This window comes from Astatotilapia calliptera, chromosome 9 (genome assembly GCF_900246225.1).
Source record: "Astatotilapia calliptera chromosome 9, fAstCal1.2, whole genome shotgun sequence".
Taxonomy (NCBI): Eukaryota; Metazoa; Chordata; class Actinopteri; order Cichliformes; family Cichlidae; genus Astatotilapia; species Astatotilapia calliptera.
In genome coordinates this window covers 31,579,976-31,591,695 of record NC_039310.1, presented here as the reverse complement: position 1 = coordinate 31,591,695, position 11,720 = coordinate 31,579,976, and the positions used below count along the sequence as shown (strand labels likewise).

General features: G+C 42.9%; 1 pseudogene; it reads left to right on the top strand.

Annotated features, from left to right (window-relative positions):
* Positions 1-9,228, top strand: part of LOC113028839 (uncharacterized) — a 9,756-nt pseudogene extending 528 nt beyond the window's left edge.
* Positions 9,229-11,720: the final 2,492 nt, after the last annotated feature.

Genomic DNA, 11,720 nt, shown 5'->3' with positions numbered 1-11,720 from the left:
ACGGAGAGGCAGCGTTTCAGTGGTATGGTCCTCGTCTGTGGAACAGCCTGCCGGAGGACCTCAGGGCCGCAGAGAACGTACATGTTTTTAAGAACAGGCTCAAGACCCACCTTTTTAATTTAGCTTTTACTTAGTGTTTATTTATTTTATGCTTATTTATTCTATCCTGTTATTCTATTATTAATTTAGGCTTTACCTAATATTTATTGATTTTATTCTTATTCATTTTTTAATCTTCTTACTCTATTTATATTTATATTTATATTGTATCCCGTTCTTATTTATTTTATCATTTTACCCTGTATATATCCTATTGTGGCATATCTCCAGTGTTTCCTCGTAGGGCGCTCTCTGCACCGGGGCTGTGATCGACCGTGGCTGCTGGGTCTCTGGGGGTCCTCTCAGCTTGGCTGGGGGGCTCCTTTGCCTCCCTCCTGCTGTGTGCCCAGCCTGGAGGCTGCGGTCTGTGACCGGCTCCTGGTGCAGATGGCTCCCTGTTATAGTGTTTCCTCACTTGGCTCATGCGAACCCAGCCCAATTTTTACTCTTTAAGTGTGCGCGTGTGTGTGTGTGTGTGTGTGTGGGGGGGGGGGGGGGATATGTGTGTATTCACATCATTTATGTTAATGAGAGTGTGGAGAGTGAGTTGGAGGGTGGGGTGGGCTGCTTTTAACTATGTAAAGCACTTTGTGCTACATTTTTTGTATGAAAAGTGCTTTATTAATAAAGACTGATTGATTGATTGATTGATTGATTGATTGATTGATTAAACAACGTTATCACTCAATTAACAAGTATGTGGTGCAATATTACTTCCTTCTATATAACAATGGAGCGTGGTGTCCACTAACTGCAGGAGGACCTAAATTAATTGAGAAGGTTTACGCTGTACGCCAGCTTACAGAAGCTTAGAAGCACTAAATCAAGACTTGGAATATGACTTCGATTGAGACTCAAAATATAGTTTACTCAAAAGTATTTTTGCACAAAATACAAAATGCATGTTAGCTTGAAAAGTTAACAAATTGACAACAGCTTAAAGAAAACAATTATCAACTGTAATAAAGAAGTAAAACTTTTAATAAAAACCTTTTTTCGCACGCACGAGATTGGCACGTGCGTGCTTTTTTACTTTTTCACTTTTTTAACATTCATCATGACGTAGGTCCTCTAATGATACTGAGCAAAGGTTTTCTCTAAGGTGCAATAAAATCTTTTCTTTACCAAACACCACTATGTTAAAATTCTAATAATGATTCAATTTAGTATTCAGTGCTTGAAACTTACATCAGTTCCTGACCAGATTAGAGCACTATTTGTTTTTAAGAATGATTTCTTAGTTTGCTACACAAAGAAATCTGTCTAGAAACTTTTTCAGTACAAGTTTATTATTAACAGTCAGAGCTGAAGCCGCTCCTCTTACTGGAAGGCAATAAATTCTGTTTACTCCCCTTGCTGTTAACTTATTGGTGCTGTTTTTTCTCAGAGATCCTACATCTGTTTGCTGTGATGAGGAGCTGAACAGTCCTGTTCACTGCATATATGCATAACATATGGCATAGAAACTGAACATTTAACAGTGTTTCCTGAAAACCCTCTCCTGTCTGATCATTTCCTGATAACATTTACATTTACAATAATTGATTACACAGCGGTGAAGAGTAGACTTTATCAAAGTAGATGTCTTTCTGAAAGCGCTGTAATCCACCCACTGTTATCATCTTCAATGCCCTGTACCAACATAGAGCAGAGCAGCTATCTGAACGCTGCTCCAACAGCGGTCGATTATCTTGTTAATAATTTCACCTCCTCACTACGTACGACTCTGGATACTGTAGCTCCTGTGAAAACTAAGGTCTCTAATCAGAAGTACCTGACTCCGTGGTATAATTCTCAAACACGTACCCTAAAGCAGATGACTCGTAATCTGGAGAGGAAATGGCGTGTCACAAATTTAGAGGATCATCATTTAGCCTGGAGAAATAGTTTGCTGCTTTATAAGAAAGCCCTCCGCAAAGCCAGAACATCTTACTATTCATCACTGATTGAAGAAAATAAGAACAACCCTAGGTTTCTCTTCAGCACTGTAGCCAGGCTGACAAAAAGTCAGAGCTCTGTTGAGCCAACAATCCCTTTAACGTTAACTAGTAATGACTTCATGAACTTCTTCACAAATAAAATTTTTATCATTAGAGAAAAAATTACCAGTAATCATCCCACAGATGTAATATTATCTACAGGTACTCTTAGTACCATTGATGTTAAGTTAGACTCTTTTTCTCCAATTGATCTTTCTGAGTTAACTTCAATAATTACTTCCTCCAAATCATCAACGTGTCTTTTAGACCCATTCCTACAAAACTGCTCAAAGAAGTCCTGCCATTAATTAATTTCTTCGATCTTAAATATGATCAACCTATCTCTAATGATCGGCTATGTACCACAGGCCTTCAAGCTAGCTGTAGTTAAACTTTTACTGCAAAAAAGCCATCTCTAGACCCAGCAGTCTTAGCTAATTATGAGGCCAATCTCCAACCTTCCTTTCATATCAAAATCCTTGAAAGAGTAGTTGTCAAACAGCTAACAGATCATCTGCAGAGGTTTATTTGAAGAGTTTCAGTCAGGTTTCAGAGCTCATCACAGCACAGAAACAGCTTTAGTGAAGGTTACAAATGATCTTCTTATGGCCTCTGAGAGTGGACTCATCTCTGTGCTTGTCCTGCTAGACCTTAGTGCAGCATTCGATACTGTCGACCATAATATCCTATTAGAGCGATTAGAACATGCTGTAGGTATTACAGGTACTGCACTGCAGTGGTTTGTATCATATCTATCTAATAGACTCCACTTTGTTCATGTAAATGGACAGTCCTCTTCACACACTGAGGTTAATTATGGAGTTCCACAGGGTTCAGTGCTAGGACCAATTCTGTTTACATTATACATGCTTCCCTTAGGCAATATCATTAGAAGACATAGCATACATTTTCACTGCTATGCAGATGACACCCAGCTCTATCTGTCCATGAAGCCAGATAACACTCACCAATTAGTTAAACTGCAGGAATGTCTTAAAGACATAAAGACCTGGATGGCCGCTAACTTTCTGCTTCTTAATTCAGATAAAACTGAGGTTATTGTACTCGGCCCTGAAAAGCCTAGAAATATGGTATCTAACCAGATTCTTACTCTGGATGGCATTACCTTGGCCTCCAGTAACACTGTGAGGAACCTTGGAGTCATTTTTGACCAGGACATGTCTTCAATGCACATATTAAACAAATATGTAAGACTGCGTTCTTCCATTTGCGCAACATCTCTAAAATTAGAAATATCCTGTCTCAAAGTGACGCTGGAAAAATAGTTCATGCATTTATTATTTCCAGGCTGGACTACTGTAATTCATTATTATCAGGATGTCCAAAAAACTCACTGAAAAGCCTTCAGCTAATCCAAAATGCTGCAGCAAGAGTACTGAGAGGGACTAGAAAGAGAGAGCATATTTCTCCTGTTTTGGCTTCCCTTCATTGGCTTCCTGTTAAATCCAGAATTGAATTCAAATCCTGCTCCTCACATATAAGGTCTTAAATAATCAGGCCCCATCTTATCTTAATAACCTTGTAGTACCATATCACCCTATTAGAGCACTTCGCTCTCGCTCTGCAGGCCTACTTGTTGTTCCTAGAGTATTTAAAAGTAGAATGGGAGGGAGAGCCTTCAGTTTTCAGGCCCCTCTTCTGTGGAACCAGCTTCCAGTTTGGATTCAGGAGACAGACACTATCTCTACTTTCAAGATTAGGCTTCAAACTTTCCTTTTTGCTAAAGCATATAGTTAGGGCTGGACCAGTTGACCCTGAATCCTCCCTTAGTTATGCTGCAATAGATGTAGGCTGCCGGGGGATTCCCATGATGCATTGAGTTTTTCCTTTCTAGTCACCTTTCTCGCTCACTATGTATTAACAGACCTCTCTGCATTGAATCATATCTGTTATTAACCTCTGTCTCTCTTCCACAGCATGTCTTTTATCCGGTCTTCCTTCTCTCACCCCAACCGGTCGCAGCAGATGGCCGCCCCTCCCTGAGCCTGGTTCTGCCGGAGGTTTCTTCCTGTTAAAAGGGAGTTTTTCCTTCCCACTGTTGCCAAAGTGCTTGCTCATAGGGGGTCATATGATTGTTGGTTTTTTCTCTGTATCTATGAAGCGCCTTGAGGCAACTTATGTTGTGATTTGGTGCTATATAAATAAAATTGCATTGAATTGAATTGAATATCTAAACCAGAGCACAGGGAACAGACTCACATTTTGTCTGCTGTAAAAAGGAGAAAATAACTGAGCGAGGACTTCAGCTTGACAAGGAGAGGTTTTCCTGTTCAATCTGTTTGGATCTACTGAACAAACCAGTGACTACACAGTTTCTGTAAGAGCTGTATTTGGAGCCACTGGGATGCAGAGGATCAGAAGGAATCCTACACTTGTCCTCAGTGCAGACAAGCCTTCATGTTGAGGCCAGTCTTGGGGAAGAACACCATGTTAGCAGAGTTAGTGGAGGAGCTGAAGAAAGATGTACTCCAAGCTGCTCCTCATCCTCAGCATTATGCTGAACCTGGAGATGTGGCCTGTGACGTGTGCACAGAAAGAAAGCTTAAAGCCTCCAAATCCTTTCTGCAGTGCATGGCCTCTTACTGTGAGTTTCACCTTCAGCCTCACTATGAATCATCAAATTTTCAGAGACACAGGCTGGTGGAAGCCTTCGCAAAGCTCCAGGAGAACGTGTGCTCTGTTCACAGTAAAGTGAAAGAGATCTTCTGTTGCAGCGATCAGCAGTGCATCTGCTCCGCCTGTGATGTGGAGGAACATAGTGGCCACGACACAGTATCAGCAATAGCAGAGAGGGCAAAGAGGCAGAAAGAGCTCGGGCCGAGATGGCAAAAAAATCCAGCAAAGAATCCAGGGCAGAGAAAAACACATGAAGCTCCTTCAGCAGCAGATGGAGGCCATCGATAGCTCTGCTGATAAGGCCATGAGGGACACCCAGATCATGTTCAACCAATTGCACCGATTAGTGGAGAAAAGAAGCTCTGACGTGCAGCAGCAGATCAGATTCCAGCAACAAACTGAACTGAGCTGGGCCAAAGAGCTTCAGAAAAAGCTCCAGCAGGAGGTAACTGACCTCCGAAGGAGAGATGCTGAACTGGAGCAGCTCTCACGAACAGAGGATCATGGCCAGTTTCTCCTCAGCTACGCCTTACTTTCAGGACTCAGTGAATCCACACATTCAGCCAGCAAGAGGTGACAGCAGCTGTGTCAGATCTTGTAAATAAACTGCAGCGCATCCTGAGTCAGGACTGGTCTGAGGTCTTACTGACTGAAGGGGAGACTTTGCTGAGACCAGAACAGCACAAGACTTTAGTCAAGCAACAAATGCACTTGGTGCCACCACCACCACCATCCCTCCAGCCTCCAACAAAGTCCAGAACCTTAGTGAAACAGCAACCATGTTTGCCACCACCACAATCTTTTCTGTCACCAGTAGAGCCCACAACCAGAGCTGAGTTCCTCCAGTATTCAAAGAGAATCACCATGGACCCAAACACAGCACACAGAGAGCTGTTATTATCTGAGGGGCACAGGAGAGTAACATTTGGGTATACCATACTGTCATATTCAGATAATCCAGAGAGATTTAGAGAGTGCGCTCAGATTCTGAGCAGAGAGATTCTGACTGGTTGTTGTTACTGTTGTTACAAGTGTATTAGCAGAACAGGAAGTGATAGTGAATTTGGATACAATGACAAATCCTGGTCATTAGAGTGTGACTGCAATAGTTATAAGTTCCGGCACAACAACATTGTTACTTTCCTCTCAGTTCCTCAGTGCTCCAGAGTTGGGGTGTACCTCGATCACAGTGATGGTATTCTGTGCTTCTACAGTGTCTCTGAAACCATGACTCTCATTCACAGAGTCCAGACCACCTTCACTCAGCCCCTACATGCTGGACTCTGGGTAGATATTTCTGGATCTGCTGAGTTTGTTGAGCTTCAGTATACATGTGGTGTCACTATTTATGTCAAGATAAATTTCAGAGTTCCTCTGTCACTAACTGCTGAGCTGTTTCTGCACTTCCTGAGCTTTGAATCGCACCATAAAAATCTTTATCTACAATAACCCATAAACACTGAAGCTGAAGCAGCTAAGTCACAGTAAAAGCTTTTTATTTGATCTTTTCATTTGATGATCTGATTGTGTAAAATAAATCAGAGTTTATTGTGGAACCTTGAACCCTGGTCTTAGATGACAGGATGATCCGTGGCACAGCATATAGAGTAAATGGGAAACTGAACGACATGTTTGAAATGTGTTCCTGTTAGCTAGTTTAAAGCTGTTTTCTGCTGCAGTCCTGGACACAGAAAGAGGTGTTTGTGTTTAAACTCTGTCTCCCTCTGCTGTTGTAAACCCACCAAATACCGTCTGCATTATTCAAATGCAACAAACCAACATACAGAATATATTTTACACAAATGTCATTTCTATTTTTGATCTACATTTAAAAATAGAAAATAAAATAAACATGAAGCAGATGCAGGTGTGTATTAAACATTTAGCGATTTTAATGATCGATTAAAATCTTTATTAAAACATAATTAGAAAAATACTTGAAAACTTCTCAGACCAGTTTCTTTCTTTTTGGTTGAACTCTGATAATGCAAACTTAACAAGCTAAATCCAATCGATCCAAATATTTTACTCAACAGTGTAGCAGTGTCTAAGGTTTCCATTCACATGCACAAACCCAAACACCAATCCAGGTCTAGGAATCTGCTGCTGTGATTCTGATCGAGCCATGTCCTGGGAACAGATCAAGCAGGCTCAGAGACCTGATAGGAGTAATTTACTCACGCTGAGTAACTACTGTACCCAGTTCTAAAGTTCAGTACTGGGATTGCTGACTGTCTAAAATAGACTGAGCTCACATAAAGATTCAGACCAGCACATGGAGATCTACTGATTCAGAAGATTCAAACTACCTAAAAAATGCTAAAAATGAGTTTTTGTATTACTTTTTTTTTTTTAGTAATCATCAGTATAAAAGACATAAGATATAAAATTAGAATATAAAGATATACAACAAAAACACGGAAGAAACAAGAGCATTCAATAGCAGAACTCCCCTGAATGGCGGGGGCAATACTAAAACTTTTATCCAGGTCATCATAGTCTAAAGAGCTTGGAAAGAAAAGTGTCTGGACTTCTTTAAGTTGCTTGAAGACAGGTGTTTAGAACTGAAGAAGCTTCTCGGATGAGAGGTGAAACATCTTCAAGCAACTTAAAGAAGTCCAGATGCTTTTCTTTCCAAGCTCCTTAGACTAGCTAATATAAGTTTTTATTGATTTTGACAGATATATGTGGACAGTAGGTGTTATTCTGAGAAGGAAAACCCTTCAAAAAACAGACTGATGTAAATATCAACACTTCACCGAGTTCTCTTGATTCCTCAGAGGCATCTGATGGAAGACAACACACTGCCCAGTAGACCATTTAACATTTTATTACTTCTAGAATCGAGATGACACGCTGCCACAGATCTCCAAATGGTGGTGTGCCCTAACAGTTTTATTACAGAAGCTCTCTCATTCTAGTCTAAACAACAGTGTCTCAGTAACTTTCCAGTAGAGATGGTCCCCTCTCATTTGCATTTTCCCAGGCAAGTGTAAAAGAGAGTCTGCAACTTTCTACTCCCCAAGGGCACATGGTCTCATGCCTTTATCTTTCAGGGCTGTGTCCACTTAATACTACACTATATAACTTTATAACACATATTAATAAAAAGCATAGCATTATTGAAGCACTGAAAATTTATTTATTCCCAACACTGAGCAGCGCGGGAGCCAAGGCAATAGGAAAATATAACAGTTAAGGTTATTATATATATGTATCACAGTTACTCATATTTTGTACATAACAACGGTACAACTTCCAGTTGCGCCATAAGTTAGCCGCACCGACGAGAGCTCCAAGTCATCACAGCAAAAATTTCCTTATTTTGTTTTATTTTTTTTAATTATTTTTTATTATTATTATTTATTTTGTACTGCTTGCTATTTCTGTGTGCACAGCTCTGTCATATACTCGGTATGACAGACAAACCCTTTTGGAGCTACATTCGTCAGCCAGTTCGGACTTTACAGCAGGTTTTGACACCGGGGACGCTCTGCTGCCTGGGATCCTTTGTTTACTTGTGCGACGCAGAGGGAAAGCAAAGAGGGGCAAACATGCTGGACTTTTGAGCCGAACCCGACAGATAAACAACAAGCCACCTCTGCCCAACATCCTGCTGGCGAATCTTAAGTCTCTGGAGAACAAACTTGATGAGCTGTGTGCACGGATTAAACATTAAAAAGACATCAGAAACTGCTGTGTTCTGGCCTTCACAGAAGGCTGCGCCATCACGCCGGATGGTTTTCTGTTTATCGGGGAGACCGAACGAAGGACTCAGGCAAGAAAGGGGGAGGAGGGGTGTGCTTTATGGTTAACTTTTTGTGGGCTAGAGATGTGTGTATCTTAAAAACATACTGTTCTCAGAGCCTCAAGCTGCTGACCATTAAAGTCAGGCCTTTTTACCTCCCGAGGGAGTTCAGTTCAGTTCTCAGGTCTTCAGGTCCTGCAGGACTGCTTTGACACAACTGACTGGCAGATATTTGTGGATGCAGCTGATGGCAACATCAATGAACTCACAGACTCTGTCATTGGATATATTGGAAAGTACATGGATGATACCATCACTAAAACCACCGTCCACATATATTCAAATCAGAAACCCTGGGTAAATAAAGACATTCGTGCCAAGCTAAAAGTGCGGACCTCTGCCTTTAACTCCGGGGATGCTGATGCATATAAAGCAGCATCTCTCGCAGATAAGCTCAACAACTTCTATGCTCGTTTTGATGCAGACAACAGAGAGCAAATCCTCTACCCTCAGGAGGACAGTGAGGCTGTAACTCTAACTCTGAAAACAGAAGCTGTGAGATGGACCTTTAAAAAGGTCAATCCTCACAAAGCTCTGGGATCAGACGGCATCCCAGGCCGGCTTCTCAGAGCGTGTGCCGACCAGCTGGCAGAGGTGTTCACCAACATCTTCAACCTCTCCCTAAGGCAGTCAGTGGTCCCCACGTCCCTCAAAGCATCCACCATCATTCCTGTTCCCAAAATCAATGGTCTCTTGTCTGAATGACTACCACCCTGTTGCACTGAAGTGCCTGGAGCGGCTGGTCAAAGGTCACATCTGCTCCTCCCTCCCTGACACACTGGACCCTCTTCAGTTTGCCTATCGGACAAACAGAGCCACAGAGGATGCCATCGCCCTGGCAACGCACACCACCCTCACTCACCTGGAAAAAGGGAATACATATGCAAGGATGCTCTTCATCGACTACAGCTCGGCATTTAACACCATCATCCCCTCGAAACTTGCCACGAAGCTCGTCGACCTTGGGCTGGAAACACCGATCTGCAGATGGATTCTAAACTTCCTCACAAACAGGCCCCAGGTGGTGAGAGTTGGTAAGCACACCTCCTCATCACTCATCCTAAACACAGATACGCCACACGGTTGTGTGCTTAGCCCCCTCCTTTATTCCCTGTTCACACACGACTGTGTTGCTAAACACGAGTCCAACATCATCATCAAGTTTGCAGATAACACAACCATCATAGGCCTCATCACAGACAACGATGAGACAGCCTATAGAGAGGAGGTGATGGCGCCGTACGAGTGGTGTCTGGAAAATAACCTGACTCTCAACATCAGCAAAACTAGAGAGATGATAGTGGACTACCGGAAACGACCAGTCAGGGAGCACCAGCCCATCCACATCAACGGTGTCAAGGTCGAAAGGGTCAGCAGCTTCAAATTCCTTGGCGTCAATATCACCGAGGATCTCTCCTGGACCCTTCACACAGACACTGCTATCAGGAAAGCTCGCCAGCGACTCTACTTCCTGAGGAGGCTGAGGAAGTTTGGCATGAACGCAAACATCACCTCAAATTTCTACAGGTGTGCAATCGAGAGCTTGCTGATGAGCTGCATTACATTTTGGTAGGGAAGTTGCTCTGCCAGCAGCCGTAAATCGCTACAGAGGGTGGTGAAGGCAGCAGAGCACATCTCTGGCACGAGGCTTCCTGCCATTCAGGACATTTATCTCCAGCGATGCCTCTGTAAAGCACACAGCATCATCAAGGACCACAGCCACCCAGCACATCAGCTCTTCTCCTTGTTTCCATCTGGCAGACGTTACAGGAGTCTGTCTGCTCGGACTACAAGACTTAAAAACAGTTTCTACCATCAAGCCATACGACACCTCAACCACTACAATTAAACACACACAACCCACTCCACAGGATGCACTCAGAAGCTACCCTGCAGCTTCACAGGTACACTGTACACTGCGCTGGACACTTCACTCTTATTAATATTTAAACAAATAAAAACCTTACTCCGTGCAATACTGTACTAACTTCCACTCAAAATTTTGTATTGTTCGGTTTGTACTGCTGCTCACTCCTGCCATTTTATCTCATGTGCAATATCCCATTTAAATAACAGGCTATACATGTATAATAATAATGGATTGCATTTATATAGCGCTTTTCGAGACCCTCAAAGCGCTTTACAATTCCACTATTTATTCACTCTCAAATTCACACACTGGCAGCTACATATATATATATATATATATATATATATATATATATATATATATATATATATATATATATATATATATATATATATATATACCAGCTGTTCTCCACGGAACCAGCCAAGGTGTACTGTTAGTGGCAGGGGAACAATATGACCAAGGCACCACCAAGGCTGGAGACGGAGCAATACTGGAAGAGCATATGGGTGAAGGATGCAACCCATAACGGCAATGCTCAGTGGCTAGTGGATCTGAGGGCAGACCACAGCGACCTCCCCGAACAGGGTCCAGTAACCATCACAGTGGCAGATATCCAAGAAAGGGTCTCCAGTATTAAGAGTTGGACAGCACCAGACCCTGACATGGTTCACGCCTACTGGCTGAAGAAGCTGACTGCACTCCACAAGCGCTTGGCAGCACAAATGAACCAGCTGCTAGTTGACGAGAGACACCCGGAATGGCTAACCGAAGACCGGATGATCCTGATCCTCAAGGACCCCCAGAAGGGACCGGTCCCCTCCAACTACCGACCAATAACCTGCCTCAGTACTACATGGAAGCTCCTGTCAGGCATCATAGCGGCTAACATGAACAGGCACATGGGTCAATACATGAGCGGGGCACAGAAAGGGATGGGCAAGAATACCAGAGGTGCAAAACACCAGCTGCTGGTAGACAGAACAGTCAGCCGAGACTGCAAGACCAGACTGACCAACCTGTGCACTGCCTGGATTGATTACAAGAAGGCCTATGACTCAATGCCCCACAGCTGGATACTGGAATGCCTAGAATTGTACAAGATCAATGGGACCCTAAGAGCCTTCATCAGGAACTCAATGGGGATGTGGCGTACAACACTAGAGGCCAACTCCAAGCCCATAGCACAAGTCACCATCAAGTGTGGGATCTACCAAGGAGATGCTCTGTCCCCACTGCTGTTCTGCATAGGCCTGAACCCCCTCAGTGAGATCATTAACAAGACTGGCTACGGATACTGACTACGGAACAGAGCAGTTGTCAGCCA